This window comes from Anser anser (assembly GCF_964211835.1).
Source record: "Anser anser genome assembly, chromosome: 13".
NCBI lineage: Eukaryota > Metazoa > Chordata > Aves > Anseriformes > Anatidae > Anser > Anser anser.
The window spans coordinates 9951004-9973414 of NC_139734.1; the positions used below are offsets into that span (position 1 = coordinate 9951004).

The window sequence follows — 22411 nt, forward strand, 5'->3', positions numbered from 1 at the left end:
GAAACACCAGTTACTTTTCCCATTTAAAAGCTGCTGCCTGGTAAGGGGACAAAGCATTTCGGGAAGCCTAGCTGAGCTAGCACTGCATGCAACATGCGTGGGCAACAAGGAGGGCGTCTGGTCTCAAGATGGGAAATCTCAGCAAGGAAATCCCACAACAGCCACAAGATGTGGGCAAGCACTGCTTCCCTCCTGTTACCAACCCCCTCCACCACAGTCTTGCTATTTGAGAATTACAAGCTCCACTTTCCTCTGAATTTCCAAAACTTTATGGGGCTTATGGATAACTCTAAGCACAGCCGGGCACAGCAGTTCCTCGCAGCGATGCCTGAGGAAGAAATGTGAGCTGGCAAGTATTTATTGACAAACACATGCTCTCCTTATTCCACGGGTATTTGTGGTATTAGACAGACAGGAGGACAGATAAGCCTGAGTCCATTTTTCCCCCCAAACCATGCTGGTAATCCCAACCCAGCAAAAAAAAACCTCAGAGGCCTGCAGAGCCAGAAACATGGGGGGATCCCAGTAGGACAAACGCTTTTTTGTGCAAACCTTCAGGATGCAGCGACCTGAGGGGTGCATCCAGGCAGCAGCACCCAGAGCAGAGCTGGGGTGCTCCCTGGGCTCTCTCTAAATTTCCCCAGTGTAGTTTTACAAGACTAAGGCTGAAATCAGGCTCAAAGGCAATGAAAGAAGGGCAAGGACTTTAAAACGACTCCCTGCAGAACACCCAGCCAGCTCACCATGCACCCCCCTGGGGGAACAAAGCAACGCCTCCCCGGCCACAATGTACCCTAAGCTCAAGGGCACACGAAGTTTCAGCACGCAGATCTCTGCTCTCCATTCTCTAAACGAGGAAGGACCTTGAAAGTGCTGTTTAAATTTAATTTATAGACAAGAAACCCAAAGTTTCCTAAAAGAGTACATCAATAAATTAGCATCAGTTTTTGCTGCCTTGTCAAGGATTAGCGGTTTTAATCCACTTCAAGCATGAATTGGGAATTGGAAAATAGTGCTGAGATATTAATAACAAGTAGTTTAGTGTGTGCCCTTAATTGCTTAAATTTAAAGGGCTGGTAGGAGTTTTCATGCAGAGTGGAAAAGAAGCTGAGTAGATAGAATAAAAATGCTTTAATGGCATAACATACCTAAAACTTTCTGGCTACAAAGCCCAATTTTCCAGAGAAGGCTGGCTATTGTGTCTCTCTGCCATGATTAATAAAAAGGAATCAATGTTTTAATTTAAAGGGTGGATCTTAAGCAGACCTCCTCAAGTGACATGAAAATAATTGTCTGCACCCATGCAATGCACCCTGTTTTGTGGAAACAGGGATTTAAGCTTAGATTGTAATTACTTGTATATGCTGCATGTGCTGTTAATGCTGTTAACGCATAACATATCTGCATGACTTGTGGGATGTAACACGATAAAGTGAAAACCCACACGTAAATCAATGTAAAGGCAGGGAGGTGGTTTGTCCAGGGCTAAGGAACTGGTCTTGGGAACACCAAGGCTCACGTCTCTCATCTGTAGAGACGTTCTACTGCAGATGAGTCCTGTGGGCTCCCTGCAGCCCTGTTCTCCCAAGATAATACGGGGCTATAGAGACACCATAGCCTAGTCCAGGGGTAGTTGCAAAGGCAAGTGCTTCCCAGATTTGGGAATATTCAGCTATAAGTTCTGAAGGAAGTGATGAAGAAGTCAAATAAAATCCCCACCTGCAGGTTTTCATCCTGAAGAGCCACACAAGAATGAAGACGTGTGCTCTGGAATAGTCCCCAGGTCTTTTACAATCCTGGAATCATTTGCAGTGTCATTCTCCTATGCCATATCATACCATTCTCTCTGTGCCATCTTAAGCAGACCTTCCTACACATACAGGCTGGGGATAAGCTTTCAAGCCTGTATTAATTCACATTTTCCCTGTGGTTGAACAGCGAACAACCGGAGCCAAGACCCTGAGATCTGCTAAATCTCTGCTGCTGGTTGCTATCTCCAACCATTCCCCTCATCTTTCCATCAGCAGCTGGGAAGGAGGCCAAGGATGCCGCCCCTGAACCATCAGAAGTTGCCTCTCAGGCCCTGTGAGACAGTTTTGGGCTCATCCCATGTAGCAGGTGCTCACACCCCTTTGCACACTCACACCCTCCCTTCGGATGTGATACCTGTGCATGCAGAGGCCTCCAGACAAAGCGCGGTGCTTCTGGAAGCAGAACAGGTGGGGATAAAGTAGGTCAGATGCACCGAAGGGCTTTTAAACTGATTGTCAGTGCTTCAGGGAGCAAATTAACATACCTCAAGTTCTTTGGAGAACACCCACAAGGCCTGTTCCCTAGCACAGCCCCATATATCATCAATTTAATAGGCATTAATGGGCTGGTGCCTTCAGAGCATTTCATCAGCACAGACATTTGCCCTTTGACAAACCACTTTGATCATTTATGCTACTAATTATTTTTAATTCAGAAAATGTCATATGAATTGTTTGAAATGCGCTGTGTGAAGAGCTATGGTATTGTTGATTATCTCCCCTCAACTTCTGTAAAACAGCTGGCACAAATTTGGTCCAGGCATGTAAAAAAGGAAATGCAATTAATATAAATTGAGCTGTAAGTTAGTCCCCTTTCTCCTCCCAGATAACAGTAGATGACATTAGGATAAGTAGCACAAAGAAGCTCAGACAAGACTGCAATAGTACAGTCATAAATCACAATGTCTTGACATAACCTCATTTACAACACACTCCTCATCCCCATGGCCCTTGCCATCACAGGAAAATGCAGAGATGCTCCAAAACCAAGGACAGGTTGCAGAACCAAAGCAAGGAGAGCAGAGACCATGCTCATCAACAGTTGTTTTCCAGTGGCAGGAAACAGCCCTCCCTTTTTTGTAGGCAGAATGACAACAGTAGGAATCTCATCATGTCACGCAGTCACTCTGCATTACATTTATAATCCCATCTTCCAAAATCGAGATACAGGGTTTCATCTCTCCTAATTACAAAATAGCTGTAAACAACCCATTTAAAAGAAGCACAGCTTGACCAAACAGCCACCAGTGGGATGTGCTTCCTCCCCTCCTTTGTAAGGGGCCAGATCAGCTTCCTGCACTTCCAAGCTGTTGACATTAGCCCGGACATAATCATGTTGCTGTCTAGCCAGGAAAGATTGATGCCTATCCATGCTGACAGACATGCTGATGCCTCTTTCCTTAGGTTTCTAAGGTTATGGCTTGACAGTCAATTAAAAAGTTTTCTCTTCCCTGACAAACTGTTGGGCTCCACTGAGTTTTTTTTCCTCCCTTCTTCCTGTCTCATAAAACACCTTTGTGCTCTCCCGTAGATCACAAGGACTTTATTAGCAACCTGCTACAGCAGCCTCTCAGATGACTTTATGTTCCTCCACACCACAGAAAGGGCGGGTGGCACCTGCATCTGGGTCCTGCGATGCGGTCCATACCCAGAGTGCTGCCCTCGCCTCTTCCAGCTGGTCATTGATGCTCACAGCAGCGCTGATTGACATCTCCTGTGCTGTCCAGGTTTGCTCTCTCAAATCCTGGGTGGCAAAGCTGCACATTCCTAGCTTCATTCTTCTACCTGTAGATGGCATGGATATACCTTGCTATCTCAAGCTGCTCTCCACCTCAGCTCACTTGCTTAGCAGCATTGTAGAGACCTCCACTTTTAAATATGAAGTGCTATCTAGCAGCTGAAATTAGCTCTCATCAGATGATGCAAAACATCTGTATAGAGAATTTACTTGAAACAAACCTTTTAAGAGTCTTGGAATTACTATTCAAGTTAGAAACTAGTGTACTTTGATTTGCAATGAAATCTTTATGCAGTGAAGATTTCCTATGGCAATTGGGGTTGTCCATAGGCTAAAAAAAAAAACACCAAACATCCAAAGAAATAATCAGGAAGAAACCATTTCAGTGACATTCAAGCTACAGGAGGTATAGTACTAAGCCTAGAACTCCACTGAGACATCTCTCAGCAAATACAGCCACTGAGACGAGGTGTAGGAGGCTGCTCCTCCAGAACAGCTCCATTTACAGCCACACCAGTGTTATCTTTGGGCCCGTTATGCAAAAAGTATTTAATTGCCTGAAGGTTCAGAGCTGCAGTTAGTCAAAAATGACAGGAAGACGACAAAAACCTTAGTGTGACTGCAAGGAAAACAAAGTACCTAAAGATTTCTGTAACTCCCAGCAAACACATCTCCATAATTTTAAGCAGCTTTTAAGCAGCTAAATACCTCTGCAAATCAGATCCCCAGTATCTTTATTTAGCCACTCTTGGAAAGCTTATCCTTAACCTTAACTTCAAAACCCTCAGATTCTTTCCAAAACTCTGCATTTGATTAAAGTAGGAGACTTATTCCATGCAGAAAGCAGATCTCATTACCAAACTTCTTTAATAACTTCAGATGGGGAACCCTCCAGAAATGACTCTGTCTGGAAGAAGCTGGAGGTTATCTGTAAAACCCTGCTTCTTACCATGCCTCTCCTCTAAAGAAAAATAATCAGGAAATAAATTTTGGGCACTCCATTAAGCTGCAGTATTCAGAATCCATTCCTGCAGACTTGTTGGATAGTACCATTAGCACCTACGTGCAATGCACCAAATTAAGTGTGTAGGCAGTCCTGGGGAGAAGTACTGTCAAAGCAATCCGTATGTGCAGTTACCTAGACATTGCTTAAAAGACACAACAGAACTCCTGAATGCATCTTAATAGGTCTCATCTGTTTCAGTAAGACACCAAAATTTTCCACTAAACTTTGAGCACCAAGCAGCTTCAGGTCCCCTCCACTTCTTACTCGGAAAAAGAAAGATCATCTTAGAGCAATGGCCATTTGCTGAGAGTGTACCCTTCTTTTACCTCTCCCCCTAAAGCGGAGGGTAGCTGTGCTAGCCGTTGCAGAACATAAGCTGTACACCCTTCTGGAAACAAAAAATCAAATCTGGGCAGACTTCATACTGTGAACACTGCAGAAGTTTGAAGAATGAAGTTGGAGAAGAATAAATGTTAAGTCCTGCATATGTCAGGGACAGGTGTTTGTGGCAGGACTGCTCTGTTGCTTTATCTTCTTTTTACAGTTGAGGAAGGGGGAGCAAGAACATCAAATTAGATTAAAAAGTGACAAAGCGTGATATTTTAATAGTGGCTTCTGTATTTTGAGCTTTGAAAACATATCCTTAATCTTCAATTTAGACACTAACCAATCCTCTTAAATGAGGGAGGAGATAGCCTGTTCATAGAGTAAATCAGGATTTTTATGACTTAGGTTAGAACCACAATGAACTGTATTTGTCCTTTAAGAAAGATAAAATGAAGCAACTGGAATTGCAATTAGCTTACTCCTAACACAAGAATTTATACAGGCAACTTCCCTAGTTGTACAGAGTTACTACATGTATCTTAAAATTCTGCACCAACATCCAACCTTAAGATAGAAAGCCATAGGTGGAAATTGGACTAGAGGCACAACACCCTTTTACAGACCTGTGAAACATTCAGGACTGTGTTTTAGCCATGTAAGATGTTTCAGCTCAGGACAGAATACTGCCAGCAGCTTTGCTTCCCTTTGGTCTTGTGTACCAAGACTTTATCTCAAATTAGCCAGGACTAATTGGCACTGCCTTATAATTTACTAAATTTGAGGGCTCTATAAATACCTCTACTTTGTGCTGTACTATGCAAATTAAATGAATACAGAAATGGAGACAAGCCTCTCCAAGACATTATAAGTACTAGAAAGGACAATTAAATTTGATCTTAGATCTGTATTTTGGTACTTGATTTCTCATCCCTTAATACCAAAATGTTTTTTCCCCACTTTATATTATCAAACTCACTTTCCAATTCTGTCACTCATTAAGTAATTGAACAAGTTGTTGTCCTCTGCATTCATTTATCAGAAAACTGGTTTCTGGCTTTATTTTGAATCCTAGTTGATTAGCTTTTCCATATCTCCTCCTTTTCCACAGCAAATCACCTATCCTAACCTGTCTGTCTAAAAGGGCCTTCTTTGTTCTATTGCCTTCAGCTTCTCACAACCACTCAGATTCTAGGTGACTGGATTCTGAAAAGTCTCCTTTCCTAGAGATTCAACATGATTCAGCTGAAAACATCCAGTTAAAATAGCTACAGATTTACTTGGGAGACTGGAGCTAAATCCTCCAAGCACATTCAGGGACTGTTGCCAATGGGCTTTGGGCCTTACAGCTTTTTCTGCACAGTCCCGTGCATTTCCCAGCACTGATGCCAGGTTTCACACGCATCTTGCAGCACACTGGCAAGGTGCTATAATAAAAAAAAGCCAACAAACAGGGCTAATTACTCTGAAGGTTGAAAGTGCACACTCTGCAGAGGTATCTCATGTTACTTACACTAAATGTTCATGTCAACACCGGATCTACTATAGCTGAAACATCTTATATCCGTCCAGTGCCATCCTAAAGCTCATATTTTAAATATATGGGCACATTGTCCTATCATCCCCCTAGCAGAACTGCAAAAGCTTTTTTTTAATTACTATTTGTAGTAAGGTACAGAGAATCCTTTGGGCTGAGCCATTCTCAAATACTTCACATTCTCTGTCTTCAATGCAGTTAAACCGAAACAACACAAATGCTAAGGGCATGGAAGGTCTTGACTACTTAAGGTGAACCAAGTTATAATTTATTTTTGTCCCAGACACATGCATTTCTTGTGCTTTGTGATGCTGATAGCCACTTATGCAGGGCTAGCCCGAGTGTTTTGAAGAGCTTGACCAGCATGTTCAAGGCAGCTATTTACCAGGAGCCTGCACAGGGGACATAAATCCCTCCTGGTGTCTCTTCCACTGTGCCCATGTCTCTGAACATCACAGAGGTGCCCCTCGTTATAGTCAAATATCATACCAGTATCTCAGTCAAAGTAATATTGTGGGCAACCTAATGGCAGTGATAATCTTCACAACCATCAGTTGAGTGAAGGTCTTGCCCAAAATTAATGGTCTGCAAGCCTTCCAAACTCAGCTACATGCTGCTGGGAAAGAACAATATGGATCTTCAGGAGTCCTTCATAGAAAAGAAGTGGCAAACTTGCAACACAAACAACTTATAAAGTTAAGCTAGAGATGCCAGACAAAGAAAAGCTTAGAAAAAACTGCCTCAAGAAAGCGGATACTGGCGTTGACCACTAATGCCCCAAATCAAGGAAGAGCTGTCAGGTTCAGGAGCCTCAGAGGATCTCTCTCGCAAAGGGGTTTGTGGAATGAGACCTTGCTAGCAGTGATCTTCACTGCACCTGATCATTTTCGGGTCCCACAGCAGAATGATTTGGCTGAAAAGAGATATCCACAGGCATTAATTATTACTCCATTTCCCCTGACACCAATTAACATCTATTAACATTGAATTCCGACAAAACTTGGAATGCTGTGAGTGTTCCAGAAGGCTGAAGAAAAACACTCTTCCAGAATAAACAGATGTCCAAGAAGCCATAATCTTGCATAGACCCTGAGCAAAATCATATTAGCAAAGGCTAATGTGGGGGGCACAAACATGAAAGGATTAAAAGAAGAAAGGATAACTAAATGCTGATCAAGACAACTTTCTTTGTTGTTAGATTACTGGCTCTACTAGCAGATAAATATCACCATGTTGGTCAAATATGCTTCACTAATGTTTTTGACTTAAGTGACTTTGTGACTCCTGCTGTTACAGGACATTATCATCAAAAGTCAGCTCCACAGAAAAATCAGTGCAGATCTAAGCTGATTAAAAGCCCATTAACTGGTAAATCACAAGAAGCTATGGTAGATCATCCATCATAAACCCTCTGCTATTGCAAGCTAAGTTCAAACAAATCCCTCTCGATTTCCCACAGAGATAAGGAAGACCACACAAGGATGGATACCACCACTCAGCTGGCACATAGCAGTAGGCTTGACAGGTCTGGGAGCCCCAGGCCAAGACTGCAAGTTCACATGAGACCTGAAATGAAGATACCAGGTCTACATAGCTTTGCACTTGGATCTAGTCCTTCCATAGAGCAGTAGACACTCATTTCTCTCTCTGCCAGTAGCATTGTCAATGGAGGAACTTGCTACAGAGAGCCAGGCAGTGCTGTACGAATTCTCTTCATAGAGATGTGCTGAAAAAAGTGCTGTAGAGTCTTTCCTTGCTGAACCTGCTTATACACCTCCTTTCCCTTTTCCTGAAGATATAAAAGAGCATTGAAACTGTTAGCCTCATAGCTGGTCACAATCTGCTATTTTATGCTTTTCCTGGGTTCTCATATTCAAACAGTGTCCGAGTCTTGCAAACTTTCAGCATAACCTCCCCTAACACACAGGCTCTCCTCTACCTCTAACTTCTAACTTTTTTCCTCTACCTCCACCCAAAGTTGCCATTCAGGTGGCTGTTTCACATCTGGATCACTGACGTACTGGCATTGGCTTCCTCCTAGCTTGGAAAACATGATCTTACCCTACACCCTTCTGCAGAATGAGTGCATGATAATGACCTGCACTAATGATTGCTCTTGCCCCTTCTCCCATGCTATTCCTTGTGCTTGGAAGAAGCTGTTCCTACATTTCCACAAACCAAATATCACCCTCATGAGCCTTTCACGCAAAAAGCCTTTCCTGTAGGACCACCATGCTCTCTTAACAGCCGTCAGTGTGCACAGACCATGATGCTCATTCCTCCTTCCGTATTTCCCATTCTTTGTCTCACCTGAGTTGCCTTCTTTCACTTGTACTGGAACATTTTGGGGGGTGAAGGCCGCGTTTTGTGAATTACTGCATTCAGCACAGTAAGGTTCCACTCCCTAGTGGAGGACACTGTGTCCTACACATACTTTTACTGCAGATCCTCATTTCTAGATTTATAAACTAGAAAAATATTGTCAGGTAATTGAAAGAGATTGATAGGTAATACACAGATAGCTGAACTGCAACTTCCACAGTAATTTCTTTATCTGCTACAACTGTATTTGTTACTCACATGAGTGCCAACACAGCAGGAATTAACAGGCCTGTCCTCACTGGCACTGCTGCTTCTCATTCACACAAGGGCTGGTGGACAGAGCCAAACGTGTCCCCCGGACTGCTGGATCTGCACAACACACCGCCCTTCCAGCTTTCAGTACCCCCCTCATACAGGATTTATTCATCCAGAAGTTGTGACAAGTGAGAATTTCCTAACACTGGAGCACATCCTCCCTGCAGCATCATCACTGCGGGTTTTATTGGCTTCTCGTGTTCAACAAACTTCACCCCTCCTGAAGCAACAGATCCTCTTCATCCTTACAGAGCTACCCAAGACACGTGGACACAAACCACAGAGCATAAAAGCACGTCTCCACAAGGCTCATTAAACCTGTCACCTGCTGGGAGATTCCTTTGCTAGTCAGTGAAACGCTGCTTTAAATTCTTCCCACAGCTGCGTTATGTGGAACCAGCCAGGAGTAATTCCAGCATGTAGACTGTACATGAGGTAGGAGCTCATCGGCTTGCGAGGCTGCTGAGCACGGGTCAGATGCGATGCTCGCACACAAGTGGATCCACACACTGAGCACGACAGGCAGGACAAGGCAGCCAGCTCAGGAATCCTTAGGGAGAGGCACTGAGCAGATTGCAGGACTGGGCCTGTCAGGAATAGATTCAGGCTTTAGAGGCATATGGTTTTACTGTGGGAAAACATCTGGGGCCAGTAATGGCTCTGATGATATCTCACTGCTGTCCTCCTTTCCTAGGGTAAGTCTTATCCCCATTAAAATCAACGGGAGCAAGGAGCAAATTCAAATAGCTCTTAAGAAAAAAACACTTTTACCAAAAGAAGGTGGCCACCTGTTAAATCTAGTTAAAAAAAGCAATTCTCTTCCTGGCCTGGATGCTCACATCCTCAATCACAGCTGGACAGGGCAATGGTAGGTTTTATTGTTGTTTTGATTTTATTTTTTAAGTGCCAGAGGACTGGCCTCTTCTGAGAGGTCCCAGACTGACCCCAGTGGCTCTGCTGCTGCAGACCTGCCCTGCCTTCAAACACTGGGAAAATACTTTCTGCTCAGTCCTGCTAGAAACAAGCTCCATTTTATTTACTAACAGCAACTGAGGAGGCAGGATTCAGACCTACTACAGTAGAAGAGAGCCAAGTCAGCACACAATTTCAATTACTTGGGTTAGGCAACCCGTTTCCATTACTGCTAATGGGATTTATGCATCTGTTCTGCAGAGCGTATTACTGAAAATCCATGCCTCATTCTGACCCCAGAAGTTTTTCTTCCCACATATAGCTTTAAAAAAACAATGGAAAAAAAAACAAGTAAAATGAACACTGCATTAATTGCTGCTTTAGTTTTGGACCATTTGCAACACCTCTGCCCTATGGAGCTGTATGTTTTCACTTCAGTAAGTGTCTGCCCCCACTCCACTGGCAAAGCTGTTGCCTGAGGTACTGCATCTCTGCACTAGGTTTACACTAGGTTTATATACGACCTGTGTCAGCAGGTTTTGGAGGATAACCCTCCTTTTATACCTCTGCCTAGCTGGTGGAGGCCAGCACCCAGCCACATCACACGTGCAAGGCACGGGAGCCATCACCCCAGGAGGCGCTGGGGAAGAAAAAGTCCATTTGGTAATGCTGTGCTGTCACTGGTGCTCATCGTCCTGTTTTGTGGTGCTAAGAAAAAGTTAAAACTTCAAGTACAACAATGAAAGCAAGAATGACAGCACCTCTTTGGCTTTGGGATGATTTTCAGACTAGCTCTGTTTATTAAATAGGAAACCTGACGTGGCCACCTGTTTAGCAAGCCTCTGCAAGCGTCTTTCTAACCTTTGTATTCTATTTGTCTAAATAGTTATACACAGGAGGGCTCAATTCTACCTGGAGCCTTAGGGCATCCTGGAAATTTTAATACAAAGGTCAAATTGAGAAAAGAGTGATTGTGCATTGAAGCCTCCAGTGAAACTCACAGGAACAGTACTCCTTCATGGGCTGCAAGAGGGGAGGGTGTTGCGGATGAAATTCTGGAAATTTTGTTCTTGTTACTATTGAAGACCCTGGCACAGCTCTAGGCAAAATTGCAACAGCTTAAACACCTGTTGGGCACTGCAGAGAAATCAAACGGTTTGGGCTCAAGCTTGCACTCCAGGTAGAATTCAATTTCTAGAGTGGCCAAAGCAGCAGAAATCTCATCTTTTTTAAATGCAATAAAAAAGAGAGCCTTTTACACCCCTACGTGATAGGCAAACGTGGTCTGGGCTCCTTGGTGAATCAAATCCTCTACACTTAACTCAGTCTTGCAGCAATCAAGTCCAGATGAAGCTATTGCAAAACACTGATGGGGGACAAATGCATGGCCATAGGCAATTCAGACCAGAAAGAATGAAAACGAGAGCTGGAGGGCTCAAAGGTGCAACTGAAACCAAGCTAGGATGAAGGTAATGAAGAGTTTGGTTGGGGAATGACAGACAAGCAGGAGACCAAGGTATAACAGATGGAGAGGAGGGAAGGACATGAAAAAGGACCAGAAGACCTGACTCTTGTCCCGGCTTTCCCTGTACCTGCTGTACAACTGACTGTGGGGGAAGCAACTTGGCAAAAAGGAAAGAGCAGGGTCTGGCCTGCAAGATTATCCACACTGACTGTGTGTGAAGGAAGAACTGAATGTTGGCATCCTGGAATCACAACTGAGCCTGCAAAACTGGCAGCAGAAGTCATGGGGAAGAGAGTCTTTGCACTTGTTGCAAGAAAACTTCTATGGTAAAAGTCTGAGAAATATCTAATCTTAAAAATGAAAAGGCTTACTGGTAGTCTGGTCATGTTGAAGAGAACCACGCTTCCAGGCACATCACACAGAGCTGCTCCTGGTTTCCTGCCACCAGCCATCAGTCTGCAGGACCTGTTACACACAATACTCCCCAGGCTCCCCTTACAGGCTTTACAGAAAGGGAAATGCTGCTGCATTGCAGCCTTGTGCTGAGTCTGCTTCTAAGTTACAGTCTCTTACAGCAGTCTCTTCATTTGCTATTCCCAGCAAGGAAGCACTGCAAGCTCAGAGGCGTGATTTCAGCAAGCACTCTGTCATTCTACACCAGGAAAGAGCAACCACTGCTGATCTCTTAAGGACAGAAGATAATCGGCATCTGTCTGCTGCCTTCCCTCTGAGACCCAGCTCCCTGAGAGCACAGCATGTACAGGCATCTACCGTGAATCAGGAGACAGGGGGGACAGGGGGGGGTCAGGGGTCAGGGGGACACAAGGGACTGCTGGCCTTCTGCAGTTACTTCATGGAGGTGTTAGAGATTTCTTCTGCGATCTGCAGCAGGTGCTGCACATAGCAGCTTCCAAAGCCCCCAGTCCTCTTCACACTCCTCCACTTCAGGTCACAGAAATCAGCTTAAAGTCAGCAAGGAAAAAGAACGTGCTGTCTTCCAGCAACTAAATGGGACGTGCCCTAGCATGGACAGCAAGATTGAACCAAGATTGAACATAGCTTCCACGTACTGTGAATCAATAACTCCCTTTATTGGCAGAGATTACCAACCTGATGGCTTGCATGGGGACTCTTACTGTTGCATTAATCTGCTGTGTGACTGCAGAGCAGGGAAAGCAGGAGGGGTGAATTTGCTCAGATGCTCCTGATATTTATCAATTAACAAGAATAAGTCATAAGCTTTATTCCCCAAATATCTTTGCATATGGAGAGCTGCAAAAATCACTGCTTTAAAAGAGGAAGCAGCCCCAGGGTCACATGCATACACGGCCAAAGAGTCTCCCCCAGCAGCAGGATTTCCCATCCAGGCTCACTCCAGCAGTACAGAGCACAACTGAAAGAGGAGATGTACTACGTGAAGCAGATCATTTATCTTCCTGGGAGAGCCCTGGCAGATTCCTTCCATTTCCATTTTTAATTCACCACCAAATATGGTGAATTAAAGGGAGGCAGCGAAACCTTTCTGGTGGCAGGGTGGATGAAGGAACAGCTCCTTCATGTTTTTAATCAACTCTGCATCGAGTAATGACAACAGAAAGTTCATCACCCCTGTGAAGTGCTCTCTGACTCCCTGGCTGCCATCAGCCAGGGGCAGCACGGTGCCCCTTGCCCCAGGGAGGGCTCCATCTCCCCCAGGGACACCGCTACCACCCCTGAGCCGACTCCATCTGCTTCTAGGGTCCCAGCGAGGAGCCAGCCCAGGGCTCAGAGGGGGTTTTTCCTCCTCACCCTTGCCAGGAACCAGGCAGCTACTGCTGAAGCGAGCACCCCAGTGTCAAGACCCGCCTGATGGTGAGATGTTGCTCTCATGCTCGTGGTGCTCAAAAGCATCTGGGCTTAGCCTGCCTGCTGCCAGCTTTTAAAATCAACTCCAGCTGCTAAAACTGCAGGCACTAGTTTAGCACCTCCCAGAAACTGAGTCCTCACATCTGAAAATTAGTCTCAGAAATGAAATCGTGACCAAGAAAACCACAAACTGTGCTAAGCTAAGGCAGCAGCACATTCTTCTTTTTAATTTAATTTTTCCTTCTTAATTTTCCTGAGCTTGGCTATCCCTGAAATCTTTTACTAATGAAATTACTTGAGCAAATTTCTCAGGAGACAGTCAGCATCAGTCTTTTGGCACAGGGGATTTCTTTTAAGCTGAATTGACTCTCCTGTGTTCAAATTAAGATCTGCTGCTAAATACTGTCTCCCCCAAAGAGCAGAGTATAAATCCAATAATAAACACAATGATATATTTACCAAGGAACTAGAGGGCAAAAATAATTGAAATGATCTGTTCCTAAATATATTCCAGGGTTGGGAAAGCAGAGTCTTTGCTTCCATTTCTGATTAAAGTATTTTTTTTCCCAGTCCTGGTGTCCTTTAGGGACTGGTTTAGCACGTAGTAGGAAAAATAAGCATCAACTCTGTGGGTACTCCTTACCAGCCCTTCGCTTGCTCGGGGAGATACTGCTCCCACAGCCACTGGTTTTTATGCTGCCCTGTCTTGTGCTGGTGGACCAGGATGTGTTCAGATAATGCCAGGAGCCCAGTTTGCCACTGGTATCTCCCTGTTTCACCTCTTTGGACTTCAATGAGAGCAGTGACACTATAAAAAAGATCACAGCAGTCAGCACAAAAAACATTCCAGCCGTCCACTTGATTAATTTTTTGCTAATTAGGCGTGGGACTACAGACAGTATTTGTTTTGTCTTGCTACAGACACTTTGTGGGAGCTATAAAAGCGGCCCTACTTGGAGGAAAAGAAAATATTATCTATAGGAAGTGTTGCTGCCAAAAGCAAAAAAGAAATTCTTCCCAAGTAACTTCAAAAGACATGGGTTCAGGCAACAGGTCACCATTTAAGTAATTCAAAAGAAAAATAATAAAACCATAACAGCACTATCCAGACAGTCAAATGGATTTCATTAAGGACTTCAAATCAGGTAGAAAACTTGAAATGGAAAGTTAGTATTGACTTGCAAGATTTGAAGTTATTTTACTGGAGTATTTGCTTTCAAAGTTGCATGCAGAGGATCAGTTAGCACAACCTGATGGAACCACATCAGTGCCCACATGTTGATTTGGGGCAAAAGCTGGGGGGGAATCACGGGGTGAGGTGCAGGGGCCGAGCAGAGCTCCAGCTGGGAGCAGAGCTGCAGGCACACAGTGCATTGCTTCCAACCCAAGGACAAAACTGTGGCCAGTCAGAGCCTAAAAGGAGGCTAGAATGAAAAGCTAAGTGCTTTAAAGGAAGAAAAGTAGAGCGTAACACTGCTTCTGCCCCACAGCCCATGCTGGATGCAAAGGACTTGATGCTCCAGAACTCAGCCCACTGCTGCTGTGCAGTGAGGTTTGTGCTTTTGTGACAGCAGAACTCATTTCCCACAAAGCAAAAGTACTGCATGCTAAGGTCATAAATACTGTGCCAGGCACTGGCCTGCAACAGAGCAAAGCATACCAAGAGCTGGAGAGTCCTCTCATAGAAGGGTGATAACCCTGTGATATTTATGATTTGTGTTAATCATGCTGCCCAACCAATGCATTAAAAAAATCTAAGTTAAAACCTATTAAAAGCAAACCAAATTCCCTGGCAGCTTTCCCAAATTGACAGAATTTAACCCTGCCTTTCTCTGAGCTATCCTTAAAATAAAAACCACAGCCTTTACAAGCACGTGCATCCAGTTTAATATGCAAGTGTCATGAAAAGCAGTGCTCATTTCTGTAGACAGAAGGACACACATGCATTTCCCCTGAATTATTTCCTGCCGTGAAGGCTGCAGCATCACCACAGCTCGCCCTGGTCCTACCCTGCGGTCACAAAGCAGGGTCAGCCCTCGAGCCTCCAACATGCACGTGCTGCTCTCCGCCACTACTGCAAGCAAGCAGGGCACTAGGAGGTTTCCCAAGCAGCATTAGTCTTGGATCAGAGGTTGTGTTTTCAGCCCTTGCATGCTGTGACACTCAGATCACAGCCGACGCCATCACAGGCCTCTTTAATCCTCCCAAGGATGACATTTCTTGTGAACATGCTCGGTCTGCATCCATGCTGGCAGGGCAGCCCAGCACACAGCTACAGTTATCTGCTCACACTGTCATTTCATGAGGGGTGTAAGCTGGCGTAAAGGACCACTTACAGGGAAGAAAACAGGGAAGAAATGGTTCTTCCCCACTGCTGCCCGTCCTGTACTGCGAGAGAAGCAGTACTGAAGGACTGACTTCTATTTGGAACAGGCTGCAGCGTCACTCCTTCAGCACCAAGCTGGTTGCCTCTACAGGGCATGGGGGTGACACCACCATCAGGACAGAGCATCCTTCAGGTCCCTGTGCTCGCTGAGTTTTCCATCCAAGCTGCTTTACTTCACCTGAGCATGATAGATTCAGGAGTCTCATTTCCTTCACTTTTTCCTCATACAAGGCTTCAGCCACACCAGCAAGCACTGTGTTATCCTCACCAGAGCTCAGACAGGTCAGGGCCTTTCAGCAGCACACAGGTCTTATCTGTGTCCTTGGAAGGAACAGGGAAGAAACATGCTAGCCTTGGCCAACAACTTCACCAAGGATCATGAATAAAGCCTTATAGAGAAAGCCCTCTGGGCCATGCTGTTTTGACAGATACCACAACCTGATCAGCAGAGCCATCCTTCCCAGCAGCTCTGCCCTGGCAGAGGCCGCTGACACCGCACCCTGTGCCCAGGCGGGTGAGGATGGGCTGCCACACTTGTCGTGGTACCAGAGCCCCCAGACCTCCTAACAGCAAGCAAAGCGCAGCAGCCTCAGGATAATCTCTTCGGAAGAACAGAGGCTGATGTGGTGGTTAATTAGCTGGAAGGAACAGAAATTGATTGAGAAAACCAAAATAAAAAGTAACAAAGCCAGGACTGCTCACCTGCCATACCGAAGAACAAGAAAGGACAGGAAAAAAGTGTAAGAAATGTGGAGTTTAGTTTTGTCCAAGCCACAAGGGAAGGGATGGAAACACAGCAGGGTTAAGGAAAAGTAAAATGCTGCATTAATGCACAGTTTCACTCTTGTTCTCTTGGCAAAAAATAGTTTTTGAGTAGATCATATCTGCTTTGAGAAGCGTTCCTATAGAATTGATTTTTAGGGTCTGTCTACACTCACATTTCTAGATTGTTTTACAGACGGTTCTGTCTAAATTATTTCTAAATTGTTTGTAGTCATTGTATAGACTTCAGATGGTCTTAAAACAAACAGGCATGTTTTTACTGCACTAAATTAAATGTAGCTTTGAGAATATGTTACAGCTAGTGCAATATAAGTGTTCAGGTCATCTGTAGCTCTGTACACACAGATTAGTGCAATGGTTTTAGCATTAGTTTGCACAGTTTTAAGCCTTGCAAAGGATTCCCTCCCATTAGGGAAAATCCATGCAGGTCACATCAAATTAGCAGGTGATTTCCTTTCACATCACCTACAACACCACTCACATCACATTTACAAAATACAAGGAAGAAATGGACACAATCAGCTTCCAATTTCAGTTTATTTGCTGAAATTTTAACAACTACAGCAGCAATTACTAAAAGTCTCAATTCTCACCACTGAAAGGCAGAGTGGTCATAATACTGACTTCTTACTTGCAAATGACTGGTAGATTTTTAAGCAGCCTACAGAGGAAAAATTAGGCATTTTCTTATCCTGTGAGATTTTTTTCCTTAGAACAAGAACGTGAAACGATTGCATTTTTTTCCCCACTGAAAATCCAAATTAACTTGGATCCATGTTTACCCAAATATTTCCATAGCTCCAAACAGGCCATTTACAACTCTTTCCAGTGTTTTCCTGTTCTCACTGGACCTGGGTCAGTATTTTACCTAGCTGAGCCAAGATGCAAGTCAATCTTTAAGCCCAGGAGAATTTCTTCACCCAAACCGTGCACCTTCATTTTACAACCCTGCTGTACAACTTCATTTTCCAGGCACAGTCTCAGCTTTGCCCTTGGCTGTGCCACATGAGTCAGCCCCTGACTAATTAAACTCTGGTTTTAAGTTGGCTGTGTATTTTACTTACCACCTATTTTGTAGTAGGCATCAATGCAATTCAGAGAGTTTCACACCCAGAGCAGTTCCAGCACTCTCACCTCATCGAGACATCACTCCTCCTTCTGCCAGGATGGGCAGCACAGAAACAAGACATGCTGGTCACAAAGTCATAAAAGCAATTAAAATAAACTTGGAAGTGGACTGCCTGGACATATTTCTTCTTTACCTGTGCAGCTTCTTTGACTTTCTTTCACAGAGGTAATCCTACCAAGAGGCCGCCTACACAAGTGCTACAAAAGATGCTGAAGGGCTCTTTCCTTCCCGCTCAGCAAGCTCACTTCTCCATGTCTGATCCTTGCTGATTATTCTTAAGTGACCTAAAACCAGGTTGTACATGAACCTTTAGACTTCCTCCAGATATATTCAGACTTCAGAGGTCTTTTCCCACCCAGCTGTGAAGCCCTTGCAAATACAAACACCTGGGAGAAGCTTTGGATTGCCAAACCTGAGATCCTAGCAGGTTCTGAGAGCTGGTGAGGGGTCACCTTGTTCCTTGTTTTGAAGTAAACCACACAAGGTAACAGCTAGTCCCAAGAAAGTTGGAAAGTGAGAACAAGCTATCAAAAAGGTCATTTTCTAAACTAGCCTATGTCAAATAAAGGGCTGTACAAATCATTAATCTCTTGAGTGAACACGGATCTGTTGCCTTTGGACTCTGACCATCAGTGATGGAGGGGACTTGTGCACGTCAGGAGAGACATGACACCCCAGAGGTCACCTGTGACACCCAGGCTTAGCATTGCCACTGTCCAAAAGGCAAGGTGACCCATTTGCCTGTCCTTCCAGTCCCCCAAGTGATTTCTTCCACAGCACAACCCCACACATCTCTACCCCAGCCGCAGTGCAGCCCCAGCCCGTAGGCCTTCTTGGCTCATCATGAATCAGGTCTCAGGATGCCTCTTCACTACATTTACATCTAACTCAGGGCAGGAACAGAGGTGGCTTAAGCTAGTTCTCCATTTTCCCTCCCAACCATGCTCTCATCCAGTGATGAATCTTGCCCCTAGAGTACTTCATTGTGCCATGAGTTGGTCCCAAGGTAGAGTTTAAATGCCAAAGTGCCTATCCAATCCCACCCCTTTCTCTTCATCAAAAGCCAAGCCTTATGCAGTTGGATAAAAACTAATTCCTGATCATGAGAATGCAAGAGAACATGTGCCTTAAAATACAGCTCAGACTGGCCTGATTTCTCACAGCCTGCTTTGTACTTGCTAGTAATTGTCCCATTCCCTGCCTTAGAGGGTTTGTCTTTCCTGGCTCCAAACTTCCTGGCCTTGGCCAGTTTATTTAAGTGTAAAAAAGGAGGTGGCACAAGTCCTCTCTACCAATAAACAATATAAAATTAATATTTACTTTTTTTTAAGCTGAACTTGTTTGTTATTTTTTGTGCATTCTATGCTTTCCCACAGGCCACATTGCTTTTGCAATTCTAAGTCTCTGTCCTGGTTCACAAAGTTAGGAGAGCAGTCGTATTTGTTTTTCTTTTGCTTAAATGGATGTAGAAGTCATCGAAATAAACAAGATATGCAATAGACTGTCAGTAAACGACAAGGAAAAATTTTCTTGCTGGTTCCAAGAGTCTCTCATGATAATCCTTTGTAATTTCAGGAAAAGTCAAACAAATCTTCACAATAAGTTGGAGACTTTGAGGTTTGAATGTCCCTGAGAAAGGCATAGAAACCTCAGTCCATAAAAGTACTGAAATCTGGGAAATCACTTGACAGTAAGGCATTACTCCCTACTTTTTAAACCATCCACAAAACAAGTCATAGCTAAAGCACGATGTATGCCTCCAGCTCCAGGAAGCATTTTATGGCCCCGCTTTGCACAGAGCCCAGCTCGGTGCTTGCATGAACACTTCCCTGAGATTACCAGCTCACTCACAATATGCAGCCGGGTTGTTATGCTAAGTCCAAGGCCCAAAAGCCATACTTGGTGACACCAGGCTTGGTTCCTGCCCACGCTGTCTGTTACAGCACTAGGCCCTGGTGCTATACAAAGTACAGACACACAAGATGCTACCTCTGCTCTGCAATTAGTGGCTGTCTGGGTGCATCAGGGCTAATCGCAAGCTAGGGCTAACAGGTCAGGCCCTGTGAAAAAAGGAGATATAACAAGTCAGGAAAAGGCCCAGATTCTCCAGGTACTGGGGTGTCAAACCTCTCATGCCCAGCCTTCCCAGAAATATTCAAGCACACACAAGCTACCTGATACAGAGTAGAGATCTAAGATCTACCAAATGGCTCTAGAGTTTAGCAGGGCTACTCAATGCCCAGCACAAACCCTGTCATACGGGCTTGCCTGACCTCCCCTGCCTTCATTCCTGCTCTTTGCTTTAACTCCACAAAACCTAGAACAACATTTCAGTGGTCTTAGAGATACTAGCTCACCCTAATTCTCTGGTGCCCTCTGGCCATTCCTCACCGAAGATATTTCTGGCACAGTCCTGACTAGCCATTGTTCAAAACAAAAGCATTAATTTGCCAGAGAGCAAAGACAAAAACTGAACTTAAATGTCATCATCTGAGCTGTACAGTTCAGATTACCGTTGGTAATCTTGTGTGCTGCATAAATCCTGTTAGACATCAGAGAATCTGCAACCACATTCATCTTCAGGACTCAACTCTGCATGAAAACAGGTTGCACAGCCCCCCAAAAGAGCAGCCAGTAAGCAGTAAGATTATTCCTATTACCAAATACTGCCTCCACTGAATTTAGAGAGTAATCTCTCCAGCAAGCCAAAGAGACATAAACCATACAGTTATATACGTGTAGGAAACAATATAGCTATGTACGTGTATGTGTCATAGTTATATACACATCACAAATCCACATTCAGCATTTTACCCAGGCTTTACAGCAGGCCTGAACCCAGCTTGACTGATCCCCCCAGACACATCCAAAGTGCCTCCAGGTGAAGCTGCTCTGGCCCTACAGTGTAGCAGCCTACTTACAAGCACAGATCCCTGCTTGTGAACTGATGGGGCCTTTTAAATTCCTTGTCTCAACCCCACAAGACAGTCAGTTACAGCACTCTGGGACATAATGAAGACAGACACTTTGTTAAATCAGCTGTACTAATTTAGGACAGAGCACAAAGCCACATGTGCTTACACTAGACAAAGCTCTCAGTCCCAAAGATGCTATCTGAAATCACAGACAACTCCGGCACTTGAAACTAAACGCAAGTTTCTGAACCAGTGCCTCCTGTGGCTCAGCACGCAGGGGGCTGACACTCAGGGGAGACAGTCTACATGGGCTCTGCTTCCCACAGCCTGGGATCAATACACACGCACACACACCAGCTCCTACAAGCTAAAAACTTAAATAACCGCATGGGAACCCTTCGACAAAGCCCTAGAGGCCCTCCTTGGTATAGAGGTACAAAAAATTCCAAGGAGGCTGCAAGTCTTTTAAGCTTATTGAGGTGTAGGACATCACAGGGAATCATCGCAGTCTGAGCTTGACCCCAAATCCTCTCGCAAGCATTGTGCAGATGTCAGTTCAATACCAGACTGCTCCAGTGGCATCAAAGCTCTCCAGAGAGACACCATGACCACCTACCACGGTCTGAGAGCTGGCAGAGAATAGACAGAGGAGAGTAATGCTTTGCATCCAAAAAAAAGAGCTAGTATGATCTTGGGAAAAAAATACACTCTGAAAGGCATTAACTAAACAACCAGGCAGCAACAGACCAGATAAAACTACCTATTACCCTTGGCAATGCCCCTTAGAAGAGACCAAATCCTCACCAATCCTGGCACATCTAATCAAATTGTAGAGCTGTTCTCTTGATCAGGGTAAAATTTTCCTTGTAACTGATGACACTGATTGATCCGACTCAGTTAATATCTTTTCTCTGAATTTCTTCCATTTAGCACTTTCTTCCGGGATTTATTGGTACAGCACGCACTTGCAAGCAAAAACAAACCATTTCCCATTAAGGCACCGAGAACAGGCTGCTGCTGGCTTGTTTTCTACACCATTTGAGATTGTTCTCCTTTTTAAAGAAAATTGGATAGCTGGTGATGCTCATTTCAGATCCAGATCCTATTTCACACAAGCCTGCTTTTCACCCTCTGCCCACATCAAGCAATATACATACTGCATATTAAATCCCAGAAAACTTCACACTCCTGTCACCAGGGCCCTGCACTAGTTCCCATGTGCTCCATTAGAGATTTGGGCATGCTTCAGGCTGAGGTCAGCTTTCTGAGGTTTTCAGGACAAAAACAGAGCCTCTCCCCCACTTCCATTCTTCTGTGTTTTTACACGAGTGTGAAATAGGGTGGACAGCATTTGAGGTAAGCCATGGTCATTCATCTACTGCAGAAAGGTTAGAAAGCTGTTGATCAAGATGAGGTCCACCAGCAGGGACTCCACGCTCAGAAGCTTGCTTTGCTGCAAGTAGCACAAATCTAGTTCGAACAGGATTAATTCAAGAGCCAAAGAAAACAGAGGTAAAGCCAACCAAGGCTATTTGGGATTACAAAATTTACCTAAATATCAGTCTTCCCTTTTTTGCATTCCCAAAGCATGGCAAACACCTTTCCAGGTTCACATTCATGGCATAAACACAGCATCCCTGGGTACTGGGCATCAGATTTAGTAGAGGCAGATCAGGTGCCTAACATCTGGTCATGCAGATAGTCCTCACTGAAATATTGCTGATTTTCTAGAGAAATACAGTCCTTAGGGTGTTCTCAAATCTTCGTTTTCTTTACTGGCCCCTCCTCTGTTGACATCACTGGATTTAGCTACTTATGAACTGCATTGAATGCTTCCCTACTGACTTCAGCAGATGCAGAAACAGCTGCTGGCCAAAGACATCTGAGTTCAGGAGAAGCCTCAAGTCCTATTGAAACTGGAGG

General features: G+C 44.5%; 1 protein-coding gene across 2 annotated transcripts in view; it reads right to left on the bottom strand.

The window, feature by feature from the left end:
- The window catches only part of GPR50 (G protein-coupled receptor 50), a 119274-nt gene that overhangs the window by 46774 nt on the left and 50089 nt on the right, over positions 1–22411 (bottom strand). The window contains exon 3 of one of the 2 annotated variants that reach the window (XM_083797191.1): positions 6917–7329. The exons of the other annotated variant lie outside the window; for it this stretch is intronic. The gene's annotated coding sequence lies outside the window, so the exon portion shown is untranslated. Of the gene's footprint in view, positions 1–6916; positions 7330–22411 lie in introns of those variants that run through there. 2 annotated transcript variants of the gene reach the window in all.